Source organism: Nerophis ophidion, linkage group LG19 (genome assembly GCF_033978795.1).
Source record: "Nerophis ophidion isolate RoL-2023_Sa linkage group LG19, RoL_Noph_v1.0, whole genome shotgun sequence".
Lineage (NCBI taxonomy): Eukaryota > Metazoa > Chordata > Actinopteri > Syngnathiformes > Syngnathidae > Nerophis > Nerophis ophidion.
The window spans coordinates 18,953,072-18,980,397 of NC_084629.1; the positions used below are offsets into that span (position 1 = coordinate 18,953,072).

Genomic DNA, 27,326 nt, shown 5'->3' on the forward strand with positions numbered 1-27,326 from the left:
GATCATGCCCTGCGATGAGGTGGCGACTTGTCCAGGATGTACACCGCCTTCCACCCGATTGTGGCTGAGATATGCTCCACCGACCCCGGAGAGAATAAGCGGTAGAAACTGAATGGATGGATGGATCACATTGTTGTATGGGATACAAGACATTTATCACATTGTTGTATGTGATATATGGCATATATTACATTGTTGTATAGTGCATTCGTAAGGTATTCACAACGGCTCACTTTTTCCACATTTTATGTTACAGCCTTATTGAAAAATGGGGGGGGTCTTGAAAATTCTACACACAATACCTCATAATGACAATGCAAAAACGTTTTCTTCAGAAAGTTTTGCAAATGTATTAAAATTAAAAAACAACCCATGTTCATATAACCCATGTTCAGCCTTTGCCACAAAGTTAAAAAATTAGATCAGGTGCAAGTGAGTGTGGGTGTTGTCTGTCTATCTGTGTTGGCCCTGCGATGAGGTGGCGACTTGTCCGGGGTGTACCCCGCCTTCCGCCCGATTGTAGCTGAGATGGGCGCCGGCGCCCCCCGCGACCCCGAAGGGGAGTGAGCGGTGGAGAATGGATGGATGGATGGCAATTGATCCTGCTTTAGATGTTGACATCCATCCATTTTCTACCACTTATTCCCTTTTGGGGTCGCGGGGGACGCTGGCGCCTATCTCAGCTACAATCGGGCGGAAGGCGGTGTACACCCTGGACAAGTCGCCAGCTCATCGCAGGGCTTTAGATGTTCCTACAGTTTAATTGGAGTCTACTTGCAGTAAAATCAGTTGGTCGAACATGATTAGGAAAATTGCACACTTGTCGATACCTAAAGGTGTGTCCTTATACCTTGATGCAAGAGCCCAAAGGAATAGGCTGTAGACCTCCAAAACAGGATTGTCTTGAGGAACACATCTGTGGATGGGTCCAGAAAAATACCCGCTGCATTAAAGATCCTAATGAACATCTACCACCTGCAGAAATCTCTCTCCCACCTGTAGAGGTCCTGGGAGCACTAGGAGGACCATGTTCTATGATTTCTCCACGAATAGGATGGGGAATGTGACATCAACCAGCACTTCACATTTTGGCTTCTGGACTACCTGACAAATCCTCTACAGTTTGTGTGGACACCAGACTGTGTCCCTGACCTAGTCATCTTCAGCACAGGGACTCCACAGGGGACTGTCTTGGTTCCCCTCCTTTTTACCCTGTACACAGCAGACTTCTCCCACTACACGCTCAACTGTCAGCTGCATACGTTCTCTGACCATGTTTGGAGGAAACCAGGCACCGCTAATCCCGTCGTGCTGTGGGGATAGAGGGAAAGATGAATGCAGCAATGTACAGAGACTTTCTGGATGAAAACATCAAGAACTCAAGACTGTGGTGACTGCTCATCTTTCAGCAGGACAACGACCCCAAGCAGCCAAAGATATCAAATGAATGGCTTCTAGGTAACTGTCAATGTGGCCCAGCTGGAGCCTAGACTTGAATCCAATCGTACATCTCTTGGGAGGTCTGAAAATGCTTTTAATCAAACTTAATGGAGCTTGAAAAGTGCTGCAAAGTGGAATTGCCAAGCTGCCCAAAGATTGGTGTGGTTGTTGCATCGTATTCATAAAGACTTGAGGGTGTAATTGCAGGCCTCAAATTTGAACTTTTTAAGGTCAAGGCAAGTGTTTGCCTTAAAGGGGAACATTATCACCAGACCTATGTAAGCGTCAATATATACCTTGATGGTGCAGAAAAAAGACCATCTATTTTTTTAACCGATTTCCGAACTCCAAATGGGTGAATTTTGGCGAATTAAACGCATTTCTGTTTATCGCGCTGGAGGCGATGACGTCAGAATGTGAGGTCGCCGAGGTAACACACCGACCATTTTCATTTTCAACACATTACAAACACCGGGTCTCAGCTCTGTTATTTTCCGTTTTTTTGACTATTTTTTGGAACCTGGGAGACATCATGCCTTGTCGGTGTGTTGTCGGAGGGTGTAACAACACTAACAGGGAGGGATTCAAGTTGCACCACTGGCCCGAAGATGCGAAAGTGTCTGCCGCCAGACCCCCATTGAATGTGCCAGAGTGTCTCCACATGCTATTTACCGGCGGTGCTAAAGCATACATGGAACAGAGATGTATGGATAACCTGTAGATGCATTTGCAACGATAGTCAACGAAATCACAAAGGTGAGTTTTGTTGATGTTGACTGCCAGTTAATCGATGCTAACATGCTATGCTAATCGATGCTAACATGCTATTTACCGGCGGTGCTAAAGCAGACACGGTACAGAGATGTATGGATAACCTGTAGATGCATTTGCAACTATATTACGTTTCCTTTCACCCACATTTAATGCGAAAAAAACACTTACCAATCGACGGATTTAAGTTGCTACAGTGTCAAAAGATGCGAAAGTCCAGATCGTTTGGTCCGCACATTTTACCTGCGATGCTATGGCTATGAATAGCGTCAATAGCTAACCGCTCAATAGCTTCAGTTTCTTCTTCAATATTTTCATACTCCAACCATCTGTTTCAATACATGCGTAATCTGTTGAATCGCTTAAGTCGCTGAAATCCGAGTTTGAATCCGAGCTAATGTCACTATATCTTGCTGTGGTATTCCCATTGTTTGTTTACATTGGCAGCACTGTGTGACGTCACAGGGAAATGGCCTGTGTCTTCGCAGAGAGCCGAAAATAAGGCACTTTAAAGCTTTATTTAGGGATATTCCGAGACCGGTAAAATTTTGAAAAAAACTTCAAAAAATACAACAAGTCACTGGGAACTGATTTTTATTGTTTTTAACCCTTTTGAAATTGTGATAATGTTCCCCTTTAAAAGAGGGCTCATATTTTAGGGCACCAAGGCAAGTTAGAAGGGCACCAAGGCAAACATTATTTTCTTTCCAGACAGGTGCTCCAAAGCATGCATGCATACATACATATACAGTTTTTTTTTTTTAATTCATTATTAATATAAACTTGTCAAGCTTTTTGTCATTCATGATGCCTTTATCTCAATTTTTACCTTTTTGATAGAAGGAAGTATTTTTTCTAATTATTTTTAAGACGGTAGTGCGCATGAGCCCGAATTTGTGTTACTTAAAATGCATTAATAAATGACGGGGATGCCTTTTTTTTTCTTTTTTCTAGTGCTTCACTCTAACTTTCCTCATCCACAAATCTTTCATCCTCGCTCAAATTAATGGGGAAATCGTCGCTTTCTCGGTCCGAATCGCTCTTGCTGCTGGTGGCTATGATTATAAACAATGTGAGGATGTGAGGAGCCCTACAGCCCGTGACATCATGCGCACATCGTTTGCTACTTCCGGTACAGGCAAGGCTTTTTTATAAGCGACCAAAAGTTGCGAACTTTATCGTCTATGTTCTCTACTAGATCGTTTCAGCAAAAATATGGCAATTTCGCAAAATAATCGCGTATGACACATAGAATGGACCTGCTATCCCCGTTTGAATAAGAAATTCTCATTTCAGTAGGCCTTTAACATGTAAAAAGTCAAAGGCGGTCACTGCAAGTTTGTAGCCGCAAAAGTTGTTACATTTTTTTAGGGCATTATGGCAAAATGAGATGGCCGTCGCGGCAATTGCTGCGGTTGCCGTGGTTGCCGTGGTTAAATTCGAGCCCAGTAATTACTGCCAAAGGTGAATCAACAAAGTATTGAGGCTGTGAATACTTATTTACATGAGTTATATTTTTTTTTGTTTTAATAAGTTTGCAAATATCACCTTGTCATTATGGAGTATTGTGTGTAGAATGTTGAGGACAAAAATGTATTTATACCAATTTGGAATAAGGCTGTGACAAAGTGAAGTGCTGTGAATACTTTTTGGATGCGCTAAATGACATCTTTTACATTGTGCATCATGCGCATTAAAGCTATACACACAAGCACACAGGGTTTTACTAAAAGTACTCAATCCATCCATTTTCTACCGCTCGTCCCTCTGAGTTGTGGCAGGCAGGCTATACACCATGGACAAGTTGCCACATCATGGCAGGGGGCCCACACTTGTAGACTGTACTTTGAAAGTAACTTCCAGCATGAATTGCGACACGTTAACAATTAGGGTTGTACAGTATACTGGTACTAGTAAAGTTTTGCGATACTATTTGATTGAAATGGGTACTATACCGCCTCTAAAAAGTACTGGTTCTCTTTTTTTAACGGGCGTCGTGACATTGCTGGTTTTACGAGCAGAGGAGCAAGTTGGGCAGCGCACACACACAGAGGACTTACAATCAGACTCAGTGTGAAGACGGAAAAGGGAGAATGGATGGATTTTGGTCTAAAAACTAAATATAAAGGTGAAGTTATAACACTGAAATGCCCTCAGGAAGAAGTGCTTTAAGACAATGCTAACTAGCTTGCGGCTAACATACATCCACAGTTGGCAGTGTTTTAGCTACTTCTACATCACCAATCCTGGCCTGAATATCTAAACATGCTTCACTACACACCATAGGAGGATACAATAGCTAACAGGCTTGCGCTCCTCAATATAAACAAATTCCATGGGTGGATCTACACCTGACATCCACTGTAATGATACCAAGTACAATCGCGTATCTAGTCGATACTACTATGATAATATTGATATTTTTTATCGTCACAAAAACTTTTTCCTTTTTAAAAAAAAATTCATATTATGATTATATTCTCAGTAAATATTAGAGATGAGGACTTTGAAATGACCAATCTATGATCCTGTAACTACATGGTACTGGATCGATACCTAAATTTTTGGTATCACTTTACATTAGTTTTAGAACATATTAAAACAGAAAATGACCTGACATTAACAGTAAATGAACAAGTAGATTAATCATTTTTACAGTTTTGTCAACATAATCAGACATACATAATGTTGACAAAATAATAGAATGATAAATGACACAATATGTCACTGCATACGTCGGCAGACTAATTAGGAGTCTGTTTGTTTACTTACTACTAAAACACAAGTTGTCTTGTATTTTTACTATTTTATTTAAAGAAAAAATTGCAATAAGAAACATAAAATGTACCCTAAGATTCTTTGTTAAAAATAAAGCCAATAGTGCATGTTTTGTGATCCCCTTTATTTAGAAAATAATTACAGTATGGAAATACATTTGGGTACTGGTACCAACAACCCTATTAACAATTATTGTGTCCCTGACAGTATCAGTCCAATATGAAACGCCTCAGATGGCTAAAGCAAACACTGCTTTATGACTGAGACGACTAGAATATTTCCAACACAGCAGCTCTTAAACCACACACACACACACACACACACACACACACACACACACAGATGGAGGGCAGTGTTTACAGTGGCAGTATGAGGGGGGATCCTGGGAGGCAGCTATTTTTAGCTCTGGTTTCATCATTCCTCCCCCTGCTGGAGCTCCGTGCTGCATTCTAATGAAGAGAGCTGCGCTTTACTGAGATGACTTTGGCACTCGTCCCTTTGCCTTGGCGCAAGGACACGAGCGAGCTGGACGCGATGGAGGCCATTAAATATGAGATCTTGACGGCCGTTTGCCCGTTTTGTATGCAACTTCCTATCTATAAGTGTCCCTCTTCAGTCAGTTTTCAGCCTTGCACACGGACTTGCAGGAAAGCTGCTGGTCACGTCAGGACATGGTCTATCGACAGAGCTCACGTTGGGAGTCTTTTTATGTTTTGTGTATTTTCAAAGAGAAGATTTTTCCAAATTAGATCCGTTCATGCGTCCCTGTTTGAATTGGCAGCTGAGGTCTTGTGGGTCAAACCTCATTTCCTGTGGAGTCCTCTTCTGTGCTCCAAAGAAAGCAATAACTTGGATCAGATGAACCAAAATAAGATGACAAGTGACCTCGTGGGGTCGCACGAAGAGTTTACACCACCCCCAAAAAATGTCTTTAATAACTCTGAAATAAAATTATCACTTTTACAAATACGATCACACAGGGCCGGGCAATAAAACAATATCAGTAAATATTGCAATAGACACGTAATTGATATCAATCAAAAATGTTTGATAAAAGGGTCGATATTTTTTTTTCTTCTTTGTTGGAAGAAAACAGGATGAACAAAAGGCCCTCGCTGTTTGGTAACCGAGCAACACAGCAAGTGATCACTGATCAGTGGACATGACATGCCAACAGCCAATCGGGTAGCAATATCAACTTTCAAGTTTGTTAGTGGCATTTATTGTCTTGCTGTTGATTCTTTGCATGGAGTGAAAAGATAGAGTCAAAATTAAAAAGTTGGGGATAAAAGAGGAAAAGTCACCTGGACATTATGGCACTTTTTGGGATATTTTTTAAATAAGGACCATAGTCTGACAAAATTTTTACATAATCCCTATTTTTGTACCTTCATTTTAAGACTGTTTTGTTAAGTTAAATGTTCAATGTGATTTTACTATTTTGTTTTCCATGCTTGTGTTGACATTTCATTTTTCCCTTGATAATTGAGGGATTGTAATCTAAAGAAGGTTACATTTAAAATAAAAATGTTTACACAACATATTTTTGTTTACTGGTGATAAAGGCTGTTCTGGCAGAGTCCACACCTAACTGGTAATGGGTCTGACTTATTGCGGGCAATCATACAAGGAACAGACCGCCATATCAGGCGGTCCGATACCCCATACTCTCTCTCTGAGCACCCCTCACAGGACTTCCCTAGGGACACAGTCAAATGCCTTCTCCAAGTCCACAAAGCACATGTAGACTGGTTGGTAAAACTCATCCTTGAGGATCCTGTCAAGACTATAAAGCTAGACCACAGTTTCACGACCAGGACAAAAAACACACTGCTCCTCCTGAATCCGAAGTTCGACTACCCAGAGTACACCTGAATAGATCTTACCAGGAAGGCTCAGGAGTGTGATCCCACAATAGTTGGAACACATCCTCTGGTTCCCCTTCTTAAAGAGAGGAACCACCACCCAGGTCTGCCAATTCCGAGGCACTGCCCTCGATTTCTCACTGCCACTCATTGAAGGCGGACACTCACTTTCCCTCTCCCTTATCTCTCATGCTTGCTTCTTTGTTTTGTGTAAACTGTCTTGTTGCCTCTTTTTGCATTGCTCTCTAAAATCTGAACAGTGGAATTGATCAACCGGGGCCTGTATTGATGGAACGGTTGTTGCTGAACACACGACGGACAGAAAAAGGGAACCTTTCAGTTGAGGAAGTTGAAAATATCTACTTATTCAGAACCACGATAACAGGACATCTCCTGATTTGAGTAAGCGTTGTTGTCCTGTCGTTGTACTATATCGACAAATGGGAAGAGCCTGGCAGCCGTTCAAAGTACCCTAAAGCTGCCACAAAGGATTGGAGGATGGGAGCAGAACTGTGGGCAGTCAGACTTTTGCCATTTTGATTGCAATCTTTGGCGACATCTTGGAGACTCCTGCTGCTCTGATGGTGAAGTATGATACATTTGAGGACCAGAAATAAACAATTAAAGGGAAAAATTTAAATATTATTTTCGCCCCCTCAAACAAAAACATTCTAATCCGGATTGTTCTGGCTGCAAGCGATGTGGCAAGGTAGTTACTTCGAGACTCTCCCAAAGCATAGTGCAGTGAAGACGCATCAAACTTCTTCCCTGTCTGTCATGTTTTTGTTGGACTGATTGGCTCGTTTGCGGGAGCACCAAGGTCGCAGAACAGAGACTTGCTGCAGACTTACACGAAATACATGCCACACACACACACATCCCATGCCTTCGACCCTTCACGCTATGTGGTAAGACAGAAACGGAGCAGCGCCTTCAGTGGCTGGCAGCTTCAGGCCAGGTGCCCGCTCCCTCATCCCTCATTGCAGGTCTCGAGTTGTACGTCGTAACATGTATATGTGCTTTGTTATGGACTTTTTAAAATATTTTTTTAAATTAATCTTCCCCCAGAGTCAAACTTTTTCCCACCTTTTACGGTACGGCACCTATCAGCGCTCCTGCGCTGTAATCCTGTGTAATGTGTGTCTAATCTTGAAAGGGTTTGTGCCGAAAATGCAATTTGGTCGTACTTGTATAATGTTAATCCATCAATCAATCAATGTTTATTTATATATCCCTAAATCACAAGTGTCTCAACGGGCTGCACAAACCACAACGATATCTTCGGTACAGAGCCCACATAAGGGCAAGGAAAAACTCACACCCAGTAGGGACGTCGGTGACGGTGACAATGATGACTATGAGAAACCTTGGAGAGGACCGCATATGCAGGCAATACCCCCCACCCAGCAATGGATGTCGAGCGGGTCTAACATTATATTGTGAAAGTCCAATCCATAGTGGATCCAACATAACGGTGAGAGTCCAGTCCAAAGTGGATCCAATAGAGTAGCGAGAGTCTCGTCCATAGTGGAGCCAGCAGGAAACCATCCCAAACGGAGGCTGATCACTAGTGCAGAGATGTACCCAACCGATACACAGGCGAGCTGTCCATCCTGGGCCCCGACTCTGGACGAGCGGTCAATCCTGGGTCCCGACTCTGGACAGCCAGTACTTCATCCATGGCCACCGGACCTGTGTCACCCCCCCCGCCCTCCTACACAAGAGAGAGGGGAGCAGAGGAGAAAAATAAAAAACGGCAGATCAACTGGTCTAAAAAGGGGGTCTATTTAAAGGCTAGACTATACAAATTAGTTTTAAGATGAGACTTAAATGCTTCTAAGATCCATCCATGTCCATGCTCTGTTGCAGAGTTTTGTCAACCAAAACAGCCCCACAGCATCCAGATTCCAGGCATCTCATCCACCCCCTAGGCCCTGCCACTGAGGAGCTTTTTAACTATCTTTGCAACCTCAGCCTCAGAAATATGGAAGTCCACCAGAGTCCCTAGGCACTGCTTCTTCATATGAGGACTTGTAGGTGGGATTAAGGAGGTCTTCGTAGTATTCCCTCCTCCAATCCACAACATCCTGAGTCGAGTTCAGCAGCACACCATCCCCACAGTGTTGACAGTGCACTGCTTCCCCCTCCAAAGACAGTGGATGGTGGTCACGAATTGCTTCGAAGCTGTCCGAAAGTCATTTTCCATGGCTTCCCCGAACTTCTCCAAAGCAACACGCCGCTTGGCCTGTCTGTACCTGTCTGCTACCCCTGGAGTCATTAGATGCATGAGCCAAAAGAACCCAATAGGACTCCTTTTATCAGCTTGACGGCATGCCTCACCGCCACGACTGGCACTGACCACATTGCGACCACAGCTCAGATCGGCCTCATCGACAATGGAACATGGTCCACTCGGACTCTATGTCCAACGCCTCCCTTGTGACATGTTCAAAGTTCTTCCAGTGTTGGAAATTAAAACTCTCTCTGACGGTAGTTCCCAGCAGACCCTCACAATGTGTTGGGCCTGCCAGGTCTGACCGGCATCCTCCCCCCACCATCAGAGCCAACTCACCACCAGGCGCTGATCGGTAGAAAAAGCTCTCCTCCTTTCTTCACCCGAGTGTCCATAACATCGATACTGCAAACCGATGACCCAACCACAAGGTCGATCATCAATCTGCGGCCTTGTGTTTATTCGCTATAATTGTATTAACTTTGACATTAATAATATAGATATATTTTTATTTATTTTATAATAGAATAGAGCATTTTTGTCACTTTGACAACAAAATTGCAAATACTCTGTTGGTGAGCATGTCTGTTATAAATACAAGTACATATATAAAATCTAAATACTGAGGCATCCGTCAATGTTTTTGCATTACAAATAAATAAAAAAGCAGCAGATAACGTATGTATCATCATAATTGGCAGTGGGTGCAGATCTGGGCAAAATGCAGTTTACGTGAAAAACTGCGAGCATGCACAGATCATGCAGGCCATAGCGCCATTATTGACACATCTATAATTATTATCATGAGCTGGATTCGCATATACTTGTTGTCGGGACACAGTTCTAAGAACTACCACACTCAAATTTAGTTATAGGAACTACCCTTCCCAAAGGGCCTTTTCCTTTTCACGTTTGCACACATTTGGAGATGCTAGAAACCTCGGTAAGAAACATGTGTAACGCATATCATCCGCCTCCGACCCGTGACGTATTAGTGAAGTGAAGTGAATTATATCTATATAGCGCTTTTTCTCTAGTGACTCAAAGCGCTTTACATAGTGAAACCCAATATCTAAGTTACATTTAAACCAGGGTGGGTGGCACTGGGAGCAGGTAGGCAAAGTGTCTTGCCCAAGGACACAACGGCAGTGACTAGGATGGCGGAAGCGGGAATCGAACCTGCAACCCTCAAGTTGCTGGCACGGCCACTCTACCAACCGAACTATGTGTTACTTTAGATCCATACCCAGACTAGGGCTTTTCTACTGTTTACTAACCTTCAAGCTCCTGCAATGGTGGGACTTTCTCGTCGTTCATCACTCTCAGAAGCCCTTTGTTGCGGAGTAGGCAGGTTGGTGGCTCAATATGAGGTCCAAAGTGTCGAACATTTGCTTGTTTATCATTTTGACCCATTCTGGTTGTTATTGTCCTTGATTTTTTTGTAGTCCTGTTTGAGTTTCTTCATCTTCTCCCTGCACTGCTTCGTGGTGTGGAAAATCCCTGACATTTCTAAATGAGCGCTTAATGTACCAAATGTTTTAATGTTCTGCTGCGAAACTTCAAACCCCCGCTGAATCTCCTCTGTGGAATAGGCGGAAAGGAGCTTTGACCTCCTAATCGGTCCGTTTATCGTTGCCTGTGTCCATTCTTCCTGTTGCGATCTCGTAAACAACTCTGTGAGACTTTTAAAAAATGGCGGGTATTTGTTGTTGCTAGGAGAAGCGCATACCCGGTAGGAGGCGTGGCTCGTCAGTTCAACCAATCACTAAACACCTAGATATTTTAGTCCCTGCCTCAGAGTAGGAGCTAAAATTGTTCCAGGATCTGAGGGCTGTAGTCCCAAGTTAACGAATGTCGGAAAACAACGAAAAATGTTAGGGACTAAAAAGTTTAGGGACTTTTTAGAGTTCCTATATCGGGAAACGACTATACAGTAGTTAGAAAGACCACACTTTAGCCGTGTTCGGGCAACAAAATGGCGCTTTAATGATCGTATTTCAGGGGGGAAAGGAGCGCTAATGGTCAATTAACAAATTAGTGATTCCCCTTAGGAGGAAAATTGTCTTTCATTTCCGCCACAGCTGCTGGATTTATATCAACATCCTGATGGACTCCTGCATAATGTGGTTAGCATGCACTCGCGTCGCCGTCTCCAGAAACTCAAGCACTTAGTGCACAATGATGTGGGAGAGTTTGGAGTAGGAAAAGGATAGATAGAGAGAGCAGCTCCTGGCGAGGGATATGAGTTTTTTTTTTTCCCCCAATGGGCGGATTCTGTTTTGCCTGCCAAGTCTTCTTGCATGCTTGAATGAAAAAATATCCCATCGGTGCCCCTTATGCCACCTTCACATGTATCCATGCCACCTTCACACGTATACATGCCACCTCCACGGAGTGTGAGGGGATTACACTCTGCAAGCGTTCCTGCTGCCTGCCTTCCAGGCAGCAAGAACGCGCTTTGAGTCATTAGAAAAGCGCGATATAAATCTGTTATTATTATTAGATCCAGGTTTAAATGTGTTTACAAAAGAGGTCAGTTAAAATAATACATGACATTGGCTGTCAAGAACATTCAAACCCAATTTTTTTTGTTGTTGTTGTTGAATTAAAATTATTGAAATTCAATGACTTGGTGCATTCGCTAACAGTTAAAATGAGGTACAATGCTATAACCTGCTCCTAGGGCTGGGAATCTTTGGACACGAATCGATTTAATTCTTGTGGGTAACTATTCCATTCAGTACTGATTATCGATTCCAAATCAATACTTTTTAAAAACCCTGGGTGCCAGTTATATGATTAACTACATTGCTCCATAAAATAGATATTTGATAAATTTTTGTATTTATTACAAAAAAATCTGAATTGAAAAAATTGTTTGCAAATTCGAAGAGCGCATTATCAGACGGACAGGCGATGCTAAAAAGCAAAGTGCTTAGGTTTTTGTCAACGCGTGTGGGCTGTTGATGGAATCCAAGACTGGCAACTCGACAAAACAGGCAAAACTGTAAAAACTTGGCTCAATTATTAGTGATCGAGAAATGTTATCAGTTACTTTGTCGGATGAATCAAGTAATCGGATAAAATGCACTTCATAGCCTCAATGCATATTTTAGTTCAAGGGTGGGGGGGAGGGGGCGCGGCTGGACGCCTGACCGGCCTGAGTCTGACGGTGGAGGCCTGTAGGCAGGGCATGTGTAGGAGCCGGCTGGAAGCAGATGACAGGTGAGTGGATACCTCAGCTGGAACGAGTTATCTAATCACCTGTCTCTTTATTGGCAGTGTTGGTGACCGCTGACGGGGCTGAAAAGCCAGAGGGAAACCGAAGGCGAGAGAGAAACGAAGGAAAAAGACTTTTGCACGTTGAAATTAAAAGATTGTACACTTGGCAACATGCTTGGCCACAGTTTGTCGGTCCTGAAAGGAACCCTGCGACACAAGACAGTCACAAAGTGATTACTACATTTTAACACAAGTGTAGATAGCATATCTTAAAACAGAAAATAAGCAGATTATCAATTTTTACAGTTTGTCACTCATAATTTTGACAAAATAATAGAATGATGAATGACACTATGCTACTGCACGCGTCAGCAGACTAATTAGGAGCCTTTTTTTTTGTTTACTTACTACTAAAAGACGAGTTGTCTTGTATGTTCTCTATTTTATTTTTAGGATTAAATTGCAATAAGAAACACGTATTTAATGTACCCTAGGATTTGTTGTTAAAATAAAGCCAATGACATTTTTTATTGTCTCCCTTATTTAGAAAAGTATCGAAATACATTTTAGTACCGGTATCAAAATATTGGTATTGGGACAACCCTACTTCAGTTCATTTATAAAGAAATAAATATATAAATCAGGCAACATAAAGTAAAATATTAATGAAAAGGAGCAGAAAGAAGTTGAAAACGTATAACATCTGCCCCCCATCCATAAATGCAACAATTGACTGTCAATGTTGGTGACTACAGAGCCATAGTTTCATTTGACAACAATTAAACCAATAAGGAAGACATCATTTTACTCAGTCCTATCTTTTCAACGTGTTTTTAAAAAAATGTTTAGTACAGACAAAATTTTTACATCGTTTTATTTCATTGTCAACTGTTCTACAAACAGATTTATTAAATACCTCTCTTCCTTTCAGATTAGAATTACTTTCACTTTTTAAAAAAATTGTCTTGAATGTTCCCTGACAATTCAGGCAAAATAGTTTTGTTTAATAATAATAGTTTAATAATAATAATTTTTCTGCATGCCGTAACCGTCATTCTTTTCTTTCCAGTGAATGCAGATGCAAAACACAGCTGCATGCCAAAAAGAGACAGGATGATGCAAAGAATGGAGGTGAGAACATTTGCATGCTTTGACTAATTTGAATGTCGTCATGTAGTTTCCATTGTCCGCTCAGTTGGAGGATAGGAATCCTATCAAATATGAAATACCCCTATAAATAAGACTCTCTTCTTCGGACATGTATCTCAGGATTGGCTGGAAAAAGAGAAACACTTGATGAATATCCTACTGGTGGCTTGTAAAAAGACCATTACCAAGAAATGGATATCACAACTTTGAAGCTATGGATGGAAATCAAAATGGACATTTATAAAATGGAGAAGATAACAGCTTTTATTCATTACAAATTGGAGAAACGTACTTCATACTGGGAAAACTGGGTCAATGATGTCACGCCTCATAGACCTGATTTTCTTTCCTCCAATTAGTGATTGTACTGTGTAAAAAAAGATTACTCCCTATATGTTTATAGTTTTTTATTTATTTATCTGTGCGTATTCTTATTTTTATTATTATTTTTTTTTTTATTTGTTATTTTGTTTTTGTTGTTTTTTTGCTGTTTTCTTTTTTGGGGAGGAGGTGTGGCATCCTTGGGATATAAATAAAGAATATTATTTTGGCTCCTGGGCAGCACGGTAAAACAGAAGTTAGTGCATGTGCCTCACAATATGAAGGTCCTAAATTCAATCCCAGGCTCGGTATCTTTCTGTGTGTAGCTTGTATATTCTCCCCGTAACTGTGTGGGTTCCCTCCGGGTACTCCGGCTTCCTCCCACCGCCAAAGATATGCACCTGGGGATAGGTTGATTGGCAACACTAATTTGGCCCTAGTGTGTGAATGTAAGTGTGAATGTTGTCTGTCTATCTGTGTTGGCCCTGTGATGAGGTGGTGACTTGTCCAGTGTGTACCAAATGCAGCTGAGATAGGCTCCAGAAGAAAATGGATGAATGGATGGATTTTGACATCTAGGGCAGACAATAGATATGTGATGTATGCAAATATAACGTAATGGATAGGAATGTCTGATACTAGATGTCAATAAAAACTACATGAAAAGAAAGCATGCAAAGTTTATAGTGGGGATCGGCGGCGATGACTAAAATATCACCTTTTCAATCAAGATTTTTACTGATCATCTGTTTTCTATTACTTTATTTTGTCATTTTTTAAAATATATTTTGGGTTAACTTATTAATGAAATATTTAAATGAGGGGTGGCAGAGGCGGCGGCGATGACCAAAATCACACCTTTTTAATCAAGATTTTTACTGATCATCTGTTTTCTATTACTTTATTTTGTCATTTTTTAAAATATATTTTGGGTTAACTTATTAATGAAATATTTAAATGAGGGGTGGCAGAGGCGGCGGCGATGACCAAAATCACACCTTTTTAATCAAGATTCTTACTGATCATCTGTTTTCTATTACATTATTGTCATTTTTTAAAATATTTTTTGGGTTAACTTATTAAGGAAATGTTTAAATATATTTAATCATGTTTTATTACTTTTTTTTTTTTAAAGTACTGCACTTTGTGTTTGCCACTTGCCTGTGTATGAAAAGTACAAATGAAGTTTGATTCATTTGATTCTTCTTCTGTTTCAATACTCCACATGAGTTTTGGTTGATACTTCACATGTGGGTATCAGTTTGATACCAAGTAGTTACAGTACCGATTCTGATACTTCCACTTTACGACATCATTAAATTAATCAATTCTTGATCACATTTATAATCCGACAAAAACACAATGATGGCTTGTGCTGAAAACAAAGTTTCGTTGTACTTGTGCAATGACAATAAAGACCTATCCTATCCTATCCTATGGCGTGACCACACCAATGAAATGTTCAAATGTTGACATTTTATTACAACATTGTCAACAAGAATAATGTCCTTAGTACAACATAACTAAAACTACTGTTGACTGATTTTAATCATTTGGTTTTTGCACTTAAAGTCCTCCTTTGTCCAGGGACTGACTTTTTGAGAGTGTCAACAAAGGCAAAAAAAACAGAAAAAAATGTTGTAATGATAAAAAAAATATAATTGACCATTTACTGATACCATAACATACAACGTATCGTTGCTGTAGATATTTGTATCGGCCCTCCCAACCCTGTCTACAGTTACAACCTCTAGCTTAGCAATTAGCATGGCTTTGTGTGTCCTCCTTTAGGACGTATATTTGCTTTTTCTCTTGTGGGTGGCATTTTAGTTCCTGTCCTGTGCCCTTATTTTGTATATCTACTTCCTGGAGCTGTCCACATCTGCACCTGGTTGCCAATCAGTCTCCTATTTCGGGATCATTAGTATGCTTACCGCCTCATGTTTGGAGTGTTTGTTGTTTTCCAAGAGAAGTTCCGTGTCTTGTGCCCTTTTCAGCCGCACTGGCCTTCTTTCGTTCTGTTTGCTATTCTTTTGTGCGTGTGTTTTTCGTTCTTTTCACTCACCAACAGCCTGTCATCTACTGCATCTTGGGGTCACGTTCGCCACGCTCGTTGTACGTACTGTGTGTAACCTAGCCTGTTTCACGATTTCTTGTCCTCCAGTGATAATGGTACGTGTAATAGGCAAAGTTTATTTCGATTTGTCATTAACACGTATTATCACAATATAACTATATATATTGTCAGACAAATGTATGCTTCTCATAGAATGTCTTTATCACGCAACCTTGGTTTGTAGTCACGGTTACTATGGTAACCATGACACAAATAAAAATACTAAATGACATTTACTCAGCGTTTGCTCATTTTTGCTTTTGATTGGTCTAGTGGGGCCCCTTGTGACCATTAAACATGTTACGTTAACAGATTGGTAAGTAAAACCGAAAAAAAGTATGCGTTATTTATTTGTGTGTGTGTGTGTGTGTGTGTGTGTGCGTGTGTGCGTGCGTTTGTCAAAGTGACATATGGGGACATTTTTATGAAATTTCACCTTACATATGAGGACCTGTTGAAATATGGGGACATTTTCCATGTCCCCATATTTCCCGCAATGCTATCGTGTTCTAGACCCTCCCAGCATGTTCCCAGACCAAAAATCTCTGAAGTCTTCATTTGTCAAATTTTCAGAAAAAGTGTGTGAAAGTGTGTTTAATTTTTTTGCTCACCTTCGATTTTGCCCCTAGTGGCCATCTTTGCTATTATGACACACACACACACACACTTGTCCTCATATGTCATATGTCCTCATATGTCATGTGGGTCAGAAACTCACACACTCCAACATTTTGAAAAACATATAATCATTACGGCAATAAACATACTTTTAAATTCTAAATCAAATAACACACGTTCAACTGATCTGATGATCTCAACCTTCTTTATGTTAGTTTTATCTATTAATTTGGTTTATCTGGAGAGGATTTGGGCTAGACAATCAGTAATAAAGGGATTATGGTGATGATTTAATCGGTTTGATTCAGTATTTTACTGTATTGGGCTTTTTGTTATTATGTTGACTAAAATACAATGCCGCACAATAATTACTTTAAATGTGCCTGAAAAAAACCTTCAACCTTGATTGAGACAAAGGCGATAATTAAAATGGAATTCAAACTACATACAGTATTTAATATTTTCAAATGGTTTAAATAGCACATGATTTTGGTATTTTTATCTTTGGGACAAATTTTGGATTCAATTGGGGATTGTTTTTGGAGGTATTCACTTTACATGGTGTTCAAGATGGTTACTTCCGCCCACTCTGAAGAGTCTCGGCGTCTGATTGGTCCAATTTTCAGTTAGGCGCCGCTTGATTGGCCGTTGGATGATGTCTGATCCTAACAGATGGCTAAATCACTAGTTAATTATTTTCTTCATGGAAGTTATACAGCTCACGTATCACACTTAATATTGAATACATATATAAAAAGGGTTTTCCAAAAGGACCATTTATAATCGAAATACAAAACTTCACACACGATTTTGAGCACAACAGAGCGCTCTGTGAACAGCACTTCCGGGACCTGCATCACCGGAGGGGGACATCTATCTTGGCCACAAACCATCTTTGACAGTCTTCGGCAGCATGGTTGAATCAGGTGAGCATAAAATGGAGTTTAACGTAATTAAATAGACCAATGTTTTTTAACATAGGAAAATAGTTCATTATAAACAACAGTTAAATGTTTGTTATTAATTGCAATCAGATTTGATTTTATGAGGTTAAATTAAGCATTTCAGTTCTGGGCCAAGGCCAAGGCATTTAATTTTTTTTTTTTTAAAGTTGCATGGAAGATTATAAGTAGCAGTGATTGTCACACACACAAGGTGTGGTGAAATTATTCTCTGCATTTGAACCATCACCCTTGATCACTATGCAAGTAAACCTTTTCTTAATTTTAAACAAGACAGACTAGAGTTCTTCAAATTGTTTATACTTTTTCTCAAATACAAATATTTCAATCTGATAAGCACTGTCGAGTAGGCATGTTAATGATATTGTTACATTAGTACTTTGTTTGAGAAGCTTCATGGCTGCATTGAGCCTAAATTTAACAGTTTTTGAAGGGTTTAGTTCTTTGTTTTATTTCTGTGTCACTGACTTTTTTCATTTTTATGTGTGGATTTTTTAGGCGCATCAACACATGATATAGACATCGTGCCCAAAAGAAGAGCGAGACGTAATCCTGAGGCTGAAACCCATCCATCCATCCATCCATCTTCTACCGCTTATTCCCTTTCGGGGTCGCGGGGGGCGCTGGCGCCTATCTCAGCTACAATCGGGCGGAAGGCGGGGTACACCCTGGACAAGTCGTCACCTCATCGCAGGGCCAACACAGATAGACAGACAACATTCACACTCACATTCACACACTAGGGCCAATTTAGTGTTGCCAATCAACCTATCCCCAGGTGCATGTCTTTGGAAGTGGGAGGAAGCCGGAGTACCCGGAGGGAACCCACGCATTCACGGGGAGAACATGCAAACTCCACACAGAAAGATCCCGAGCCTGGAATTGAACCCAGGACTGCAGGACCTTCGTATTGTGAGGCAGACGCACTAACCCCTCTGCCACCGTGAAGCCCGAGGCTGAAACCACCGAGTTTATTTGATCTGGATGTGACAAGTCTTGTTTTAAGGCCCAGTGGATCAATGATTGGAAAGGTATGTCTTGTTATGTAACATATCAATGGTAACTGTATCAACATCTCATTTGGATCATTTCCTTACTGTCTAATAGAGGTTGTATTATATGGCTTTAATTAGAAGTGTTTGGAATAACAGCGTTCCACGTCCCAAGAGCTAGCTTCTGTAGCCGAGGATCGGACCGCCAAGTGCCCTGCCTTCGGCTGCCGCCCAGCTCACAATGCACCCGACCTCTATGGCCCCTCGGAGTCTTGTTCACGAGTGAGGGAAGAGTGGATCGTGAGATCGACAGGCGGATCGGTGTGGCATCTCCGGTAATGCGGACTTTGTATCGATCCGTTGTGGTGAAGAAGGAGCTGAGCCGGAAGGCAAAGCTCTCAATTTACCGGTCGATCTACGTTCCCATCCTCACCTATGGTCATGAGCTTTGGGTCATGACCGAAAGGATAAGATCACGGGTACAAGCGGCCCAAATGAGTTTGGGTCTCTCCCTTAGAGATAGGGTGAGAAGCTCTGCCATCCGGGAGGAACTCAAAGTAAAGCCGCTGCTCCTCCACATCGAGAGGAGCCAGATGAGGTGGTTCGGCCATCTGGTCAGGATGCCACCCGAACGCCTCCCTAGGGAGGTGTTTAGGGCACGTCCAACCGGTAGGAGGCCACGGGGAAGACCCAGGACACGTTGGGAAGATTATGTCTCCCGGCTGGCCTGGGAACGCCTCGGGATCCCCCGGGAAGAGCTAGACGAAGTGGCTGGGGAGAGGGAAGTCTGGGCTTCCCTGCTTAGGCTGCTGCCACCGCGACCCCACCTCAGAAAAGCGGAAGATGATGGATGGATGGTATAACAGCGGTATATGAAAACGATGTTACTAATGCTGTTACTTTTACCGGTAACGAGTAATCTAATAACTTTTATGTACGCTACAACGCTGTTACGATGCGTTTTATGTAATCTAGCATGCTACTTTTGATGTGATTGGATGTCAACAAGACAGCGTTAGAAGCACAAAAGGTTTAGTGCAGGTAATATCTTTTTACTAATGAAAGCAACCCCCGGAAGTAATTACGAACACGATATCAAATAGAAAGAGGCCTCATCCACACGCAAACAAAAACATTCAACAGAACTATCTTAACTGCCACTGCTAAGCTAAAAAATACAGCTGAACTATTTTGCTATGTCTGGGCGCTGACGTCCCACGTCACTTGGCAAAAGGCACAGCTTTTTAAAGGCACACACACACTTTGCTCTCATGAAATGTCTCTCAACTGCATATGCTAGATATTTAAAACTTTTGTTTTTCAAGTAACACATTAATTACAAACCCCGTTTCCGTATGAGTTGGGAAATTGTGTTAGATGTAAATCCAAACGGAATAATTTTTTTTACAAATAATAATTAACTTAGAATTTCATGGCTGCAATACGTGCCAAAGTAGTTGGGAGAGGGCATGTTCACCACTGTGTTACATCACCTTTTCTTTTAACAACACTCAATAAACGTTTGGAAACTGAGGAAACTAATTGTTGAAGCTTGGAAGGTGGAATTCTTTCCCATTTTTGTTTTATGTAGAGCTTCAGTCGTTCAACAGTCCGGGGTCTCCTCTGTCGTATTTTACGCTTCATAATGCACCACACATTTTTGATAGGACTGCAGGCCGGCCAGGAAAGTACCTGCACTCTTTTTTTATGAAGCTGAACACGTGCTGAATGTGGCTTGGCATTGTCTTGCTGAAATAAGCAGGGGCGTACATGAAAAAGTCGGCGCTTAAATGGCAGCAAATGTTGTTCCAAACAGATGGGTAACTTACCCATGCCTTGGGCACTAATGCACCCCCATACCATCACAGATGCTGGCTTTTCAACTTTGCGTCGATAACAGTCTGGATGGTTCGCTTCCCCTTTGGTCCGGATGAAACGGTGTCGAATATTTCCAAAAACAATGTGAAATGTGGACTCGTCAGACCACAGAACACCTTTCCACTTTGCATCAGTCCATCTTAGATGATCTCGGGCCCAGAGAAGCCGGCGGCGTTTCTGGATGTTGTTGATAATTGGCTTTCGCTTTGCATAATAGATCTTTAACTTGCACTTACAGATATAGCAACAAACTGTATTTAGTGACAGTGGTTTTCTGAAGTGTTCCTGAACTCATGTGGTGATATCCTTTAGAGATTGATGTGGGTTTTTGATACAGTGCCGTCTGAGGGATGGAAGGTCACGGTCATTCAATGTTGGTTTCCGGCCATGCCGCTTACGTGGAGTGATTTCTCCAGATTCTCTGAACCTTTTGATGATATCATGGAGCGTAGATGTTGAAATCCCTAAATTTCTTGCAATTGCCCTTTGAGAAACGTTGTTCTTAAACTGTTTGACTATTTGCTCACGCAGTTGTGGACAAAGGGGTGTACCTCGCCCCATCCTTTCTTGTGAAAGACTGAGCATTTTTTGGGAAGCTGTTTTTATAGCCAATCATGGCACCCACCTGTTCCAAATTAGCCTTCACACCTGTGGGATGTCCCAAATAAGTGTTTGATGAGCATTTCTTAACTTTATCAGTATTTATTGCCACCTTTCCCAACTTGTTTGTTGCGTGTTGCTGGCATCAAATTCTAAAGTTAATGATTATTTGCACCAAAAAAATGTTTATCAGTTTGAACATCAAATATGTTGTCTTTGTAGCATATTCAACTGAATATGGGTTGAAAATGATTTGCAAATCATTGTATTCTGTTTATATTTACATCTAACACAATTTCCCAACTCATATGGAAACGGGGTTTGTACTTAATTTAATAATTATTTACATTTATGAAAGAGTAATTCTGTTTGTAATTGAATTTTTAGTCAAGTAACGACTATTATTATTCCTTTTTAAAACAGATATTCCAAACATTGTTAATTGATAAACTGTTTTATCAGGATATGGTGTATTTGCTCTTGCATCAATTTAAAAAGGTTCTTTTGTGGTCGAGTACCGAGGGAAGTTCATCTCAAGACATGAGCGGGACAAGAGACAGAAACCCTCTATAAATATCTTTACTATTTATCTGGCATTATATGCTCATAATGTTAACAACAAAAAGTGCTGATAATGTTATAATTAATAAGTTCTAACATTATTTTTATGTGTTTTGTTGCAGACACCAACTGTTGATGTTCTATCTCAACATTCTCCAGACTCATGTGAGCGATAAACCGACTTCATCCCTCCAACAGGTTATTACTTGACTATTTTACTACCCATCCATCCATTCATTTTCTACTACCTGTCCCTTTTTTGGGTTGGCGGGGTGTGCTTGAGCCTATCCGAGCTGCATTCGGGCGGAAGGCGGAGTACACCCTGGACAAGTCGCCACCTCATTACACGGCCAACACAAATAGACAACATTTACACTCACATTCACACACTAGGGCCAATTTAGTGTTGCCAATCAACCTATCCCCAGGTGCATGTCTTTGGAGGTAAGATGAAGCCGGAGTACCCGGAGGGAACCCACGCAGTCACGGGGAGAACATGCAAACTCCACACAGAAAGATCACGAGCCGAGGATTTAACTCAGGACTACTCAGGACCTTCGATTTGTGACGCACATGCACTAACCCCTGTTCCACCGTGCTGCCCTATATCTGCTAAAAACTTGACACAACCTATACTTCAAAAGACATTTAATCCTTTTAACCTCTCACAGATCAGTTTATATGACAAAAATTTTTTAAGCGTACATCCATGTTAGTCTGTGGAATTTACAACTCATGTTTAGCAAAACAGGAGATGTTACAGGTCAGCAACATGAATTCTATATGTGATCACTTGTCATGTACTCATATTGTTTGAACTAAAAAAGACTTCAGTGTGTTTCATATAAGGTCCTCATATTTTTCTGAACCACATTAGTGTGTGTTACAATGTTTAATTCAAAGCTTTAAAATGAGTGTTTCAATCCAGGTCCTCATATTTTCTGAACCACATTTTAGTGAATGTTACATTCTTAAATAATAGTCTAAGAGCTAAAACGCTATAATAATCTTTACTGTTTTTGTAGAATTATATGCTCAGAATATTATCAACCAAAAGTGGTTGTTAATGTTATAATTAATTAGTTCTGACATTATATTTTTGTGTTTTGTTGCAGACACCAACTGTTGGGGTTCTATCTCAACATTCTCCAGATTCAGATGTGAGCGATACACCGACTTCATCCCTCCAACAGGTTTTTACAAGTCTATTTTTACTATATCTGCTCTAACTGTGACCCAACCTATATTTTGAAAGACATTTATTAATTTTAATCTCTCACAGATCAGTTTATATGACAACATTTTCGTAAGGGTACATCCATGTTAGTCAGTAAGGAGTTTGGAACTCATGTTTAGCAAATCAGGAGATGTTACAAGTCAACAACATACATTCTACATGTGACCACTCGTCATGTCCTTATATTGTTTGAACCAAGAAAGACTTAGGTGTGTTTCATATAAGGTCCTCATATTTTCTAAACCAGTTTAGTGTGTGTTACAATGTTAATGTCCGAGCTTTAAAATGAGTGTCTCAATTCAGGTCCTCATATTTTCTGAACCAGATTTTAGTGTGTTTTATATTCTTAATTAATTGTCTAAGAGCTGAAACTCTGTAATAATCTTTACTATTTATCTGGCATTGTATGCTCAGAGTTTTATCAACAAAAAGTGCTGATAATGTTATAATTAATTAGTTCTGACATTATATTTTTGTGTTTTGTTGCAGAAACCAACTGTTGAGGTTCCATCTCAACATTCTCCAGATTCAGATGTGAGCCATTAACTGACTTCATCCCTCCAACAGGTTATTAAATGTCTATTTTTACTATATCTGCTCTAAATTTGACCCAACCTATATTTTGAAAGACATTTATTTATTTTAATCTCTCACAGATCAGTTTAAATGACAACTTTTTCGCAAGGGTACATCCATGTTAGTCAGTAGAAAGTTTAGAACTCATGTTTAGCAAAACAGGAGATGTTACAAGTCAACAACATAAATTCTACATGTGAGCACTCGTCATGTCCTTATATTGTTTGAAGCAAGAAAGACTTAGGTGTGTTTCATATAAGGTCCTCATATTTTCTGAACCAGAAAATGTGTGTTACAATGTTAATGTCAAAGCTTTAAAATGAGTGTCTCAATTCAGGTCCTCATATTTTCTGAACCAGATTTTTGTGTGTGTTACATTCTTAATGAATTGTCTAAGAGCTGAAACTCTGTAATAATCTTTACCCTTTATCTGGCATTGTATGCTCAGATTTTTATCAACAAAAAGTGGTGAGAATGTTATAATTAATTAGTTATGACATTATATTTTTGTGTTTTGTTGCAGAAACCAACTGTTGAGGTTCTATCTCAACATTCTCTAGATTCAGATGACAGCCATAAACCGACTTCATCCCTCCAACAGGTTATTACATGTCTATTTTTACTATATCTGCTCTAAATTTGACCCAACCTATATTTTGAAAGACATTTATTAATTTTAATCTCTCACAGATCCGTTTATATGACAACATTTTCGGAAGGGTACATCCATGTTAGTCAGTAGGGAGTTTGGAACTCATGTTTAGCAAAACAGGAGACGTTACAAGTCAACAACATAAATTCTACATGTGAGCACTCGTCATGTCCTCATATTGTTTGAACCAAGAAAGACCTAGGTGTGTTTCATATAAGGTCCTCGTATTTTCTGAACCAGATTAGTGTGTGTTAAAATGTTAATGTCAAAGCTTTAAAATGAGTGTTTTAATTCAGAAAATGCAGTGCCTCTTGTTTACAGCCGGTTTCTGCAGCGCTGTTTTCATTGATCAAAGTATTTTTTCGGTGGTTGTTTTTTTGGTACATAACTTGTAAATAGTGCGCAAATAATAGGCTATATATATATAAATACATTCAAACCCCGTTTCCATATGAGTTGGGAAATTGTGTTAGATGTACATATAAACAGGATACAATGATTTGCAAATAATTTTCAACCCCAATTCTGTTGAATATGCTACAAAGACAACATATTTGATGTTAAAACTGCTAAACAATTTTTTTGCAAAGAATTTAGGGATTTTACCATCTACGGTCCGTAAAATTATCAAAAGGTTCAGAGAATCTGGAGAAATCACTGCACGTAAGCGATGTACTGCATTAAAAACCGACATCAGTGTGTAAAAGATATCACCACATGGGCTCAGAAATACTTCAGAAAACCACTGTCAGTTACTACAGTTGGTCGCTACATCTGTAAATGCAAGTTAAAACTCTACTATGCAAAGCAAATGCCATTTATCAACAACACAGAGGAACGCCGTGGGCTTTGCTGGGCCCGAGCTCATCTAAGATGGACTGATGCAAAGTGGAAAAGTGTTCTGTGGTCTGACGAGTCCACATTTCAAATTATATATGGAAATTGTGGACGTGGTGTTCTCCGGAACAAAGAGGAAAATAACCATCCGGCGCAAAGTTCAAAAGCCAGCATGTGTGATGGTATGGGGGTGTATTAGTGCCCAAAGCATGGGTAACTTACACATCTGAGAAGGCACCATTAATGCTGAATGGTCCATACAGGTTTTGGAGCAACATATGTTGTCATCCAAGCAACATTATCATGGACGCCCCTGCTTATTTCAGCAAAACAATGCCAAGTCACGTGTTACAACAGCGTGTCTTCGTAGTAAAAGAGTGCGGGTACTTTCCTGGCCCGCCTGCAGTCCAGACATGTCTCCCATCGAAAATGTGTAGCGCATTATGAAGCGTAAAACACGACAACTTAAGCTGTACATCAAGCAAGAATGGTAAAGAATTCTACTTTCAAAGCTTCAACAATTAGTTTCCTCGGTTCCAAAAGTTCATTGAGTGTTGTAAAAAGAAAATGTGATGTAACACAGTGGTGAACATGCCCTTTCCCAACTACTTTGGCACGTGTTGCAGCCATGAAATTCAAAGTTAATTATTATTTGCAAAAAAAAAAAAGTTTGAGTTTGAACATCAAATATGTTGTCTTTGTAATGCTTTCAATTGAATATGGGTTGAAAAGGATTTGCAAATCATTGTATTCAGTTTATATTTACATCTAACACAATTTCCCAACTTTTATGGAAACGGGGTTTGTATATATATTAGGGCTGGGCAATGATTAAAATGTTTAATCGAAGTTAATCGCACTATTTCTCTTATTAATCGCGATTAACTGCATTGTATACGCAAAGCCCAATAATTAATTCAAAAGTAGTGTATAGTGCACCTTTATTGGAATATTCTCCCACATGAACAAAAGCGCCAAAACATTTGTTGTGCAAACACAATTTAAATCAGTCCTTGTTAAACAGTAGCAGTTAAATAGCAAATTTTATGAAAATCAACTCCAAAAATGTAAATACAAACATTTAAGCTTATTGCCACTGCCAGGGTATTTAAGTTATCCTGTTTGTTATGGAAAATAAATATAATCTACATACAAATTTCTGAGCCACAATCATAACATCTGAACATACAATTTCTGAGGTAACAGCAGAAACGTTTTTTTTTTATCAGGGATCTTATGTTTAAAAAACCTATATTATAGGTAGTGGGCTGTTTTAGGGAATTTTTGATCAAATTATCCGTAGTAACAATATTAATAATGTTGTGTTTATTCTGCGTAGTGGACTTAAAATAATTATGGCCATATCTGTTTGCTTGGTGCTTTGATAAACTGAACGCATATACATGGTACTATATTGTAATGTTATGAGCCAGGGGAAAAAAGAACTACCCTACCCAGCATGCAACAGGAGTGACGAGCATGCGCGGTAGCCCGGTATAGGTTGTGTCGCCATGACGGCATCTTGTATGTTGTGATATGCACGCTCTGAAAGCAAACGTTAAGAACTCAGCCAACCTCCTCGTCTGCATTATTGATAAATAGACGGACAACACATATACTCCGCTGCTTCACAAAGCACAATATGTTTTACAGTTTTCTAATTCTTCCTTTCAGATTGACACCAGGACAAATCGCTGGAAGTGGGTATGTCTCAAGCTTCTTCCACTTGGTCCACTCCAAAGCGGGGTAAATAAATAATCCACATCATTTACTAGAATATTATATTACGTTTTGCACCTTTTCACTGTGTTATAGTCATTATTCCTTCAGTAAGAAATTGTATTTTGTCTCCTTTATGACAGCTGCAAAGGGGAAGAAGTGGAAGCAGTTGAATGACACATGTTGCATTTTGTAACTGGCAACAAAGTACCAGGTAAAAAAGATTGTGAAGCCTGCCTCCATAAAGAACTAGTAGCTCTACAGGACAGAGATTTGCTTGCCATCAAGTACTACATCCATAACAGAATCATATTAAAAAAAGGGAAAACAAATGTTTTCCCACATCTTCTGTGGTAGTTTGAGTATGTTACCAGCAATTAAAAAAGCAAAATAAACAGCAAGCATTTTGTATTTATTCCAGATAATTCTTAGCGACAAAATCCACAAAAACAATTCAGTTACACTTAGTCGACAATTACATTTTTACCCATGTTTCTTTTAAACTCTTCTTGGTTTTAGATTACATTAGCATGGGATTGGGATTTTTTTTTTAAATGACAACACATCAACTAAACCAACTCAGGTGGTTTTGTTAAGTCTCTGATGTCATTAGCCTCATATGTCACATGAACTTGAAATCTTAAACACTCTGTGACGTCATGGTCATCATATGTCACATGAACTTGAAATCTTAAACACTCTGTGACGTCATGGTCATCATATGTCACATGAACCTGAAATCTTAAACACTCTGTGACGTCATGGTTGTCATATTTCACAAACTTGAAATCTTAAACAC

The 27,326-nt window shown here is 40.1% G+C and overlaps 2 long non-coding RNA genes across 2 annotated transcripts; both read left to right on the top strand.

The window, feature by feature from the left end:
- The first annotated feature begins 18,438 nt into the window (after positions 1-18,438).
- On the top strand, positions 18,439-22,678 carry LOC133537761 (uncharacterized). The gene is made up of 3 exons (XR_009802828.1): positions 18,439-18,506; positions 21,629-21,704; positions 22,622-22,678. It is a non-coding gene; the product is annotated as an uncharacterized LOC133537761 (long non-coding RNA).
- A 363-nt stretch (positions 22,679-23,041) lies between these two features.
- Positions 23,042-27,064, top strand: LOC133537762 (uncharacterized). Its single transcript, XR_009802829.1, has 4 exons — positions 23,042-23,310; positions 23,843-23,920; positions 26,483-26,554; positions 26,671-27,064. It is a non-coding gene; the product is annotated as an uncharacterized LOC133537762 (long non-coding RNA).
- The last annotated feature ends 262 nt before the right edge of the window (positions 27,065-27,326 follow it).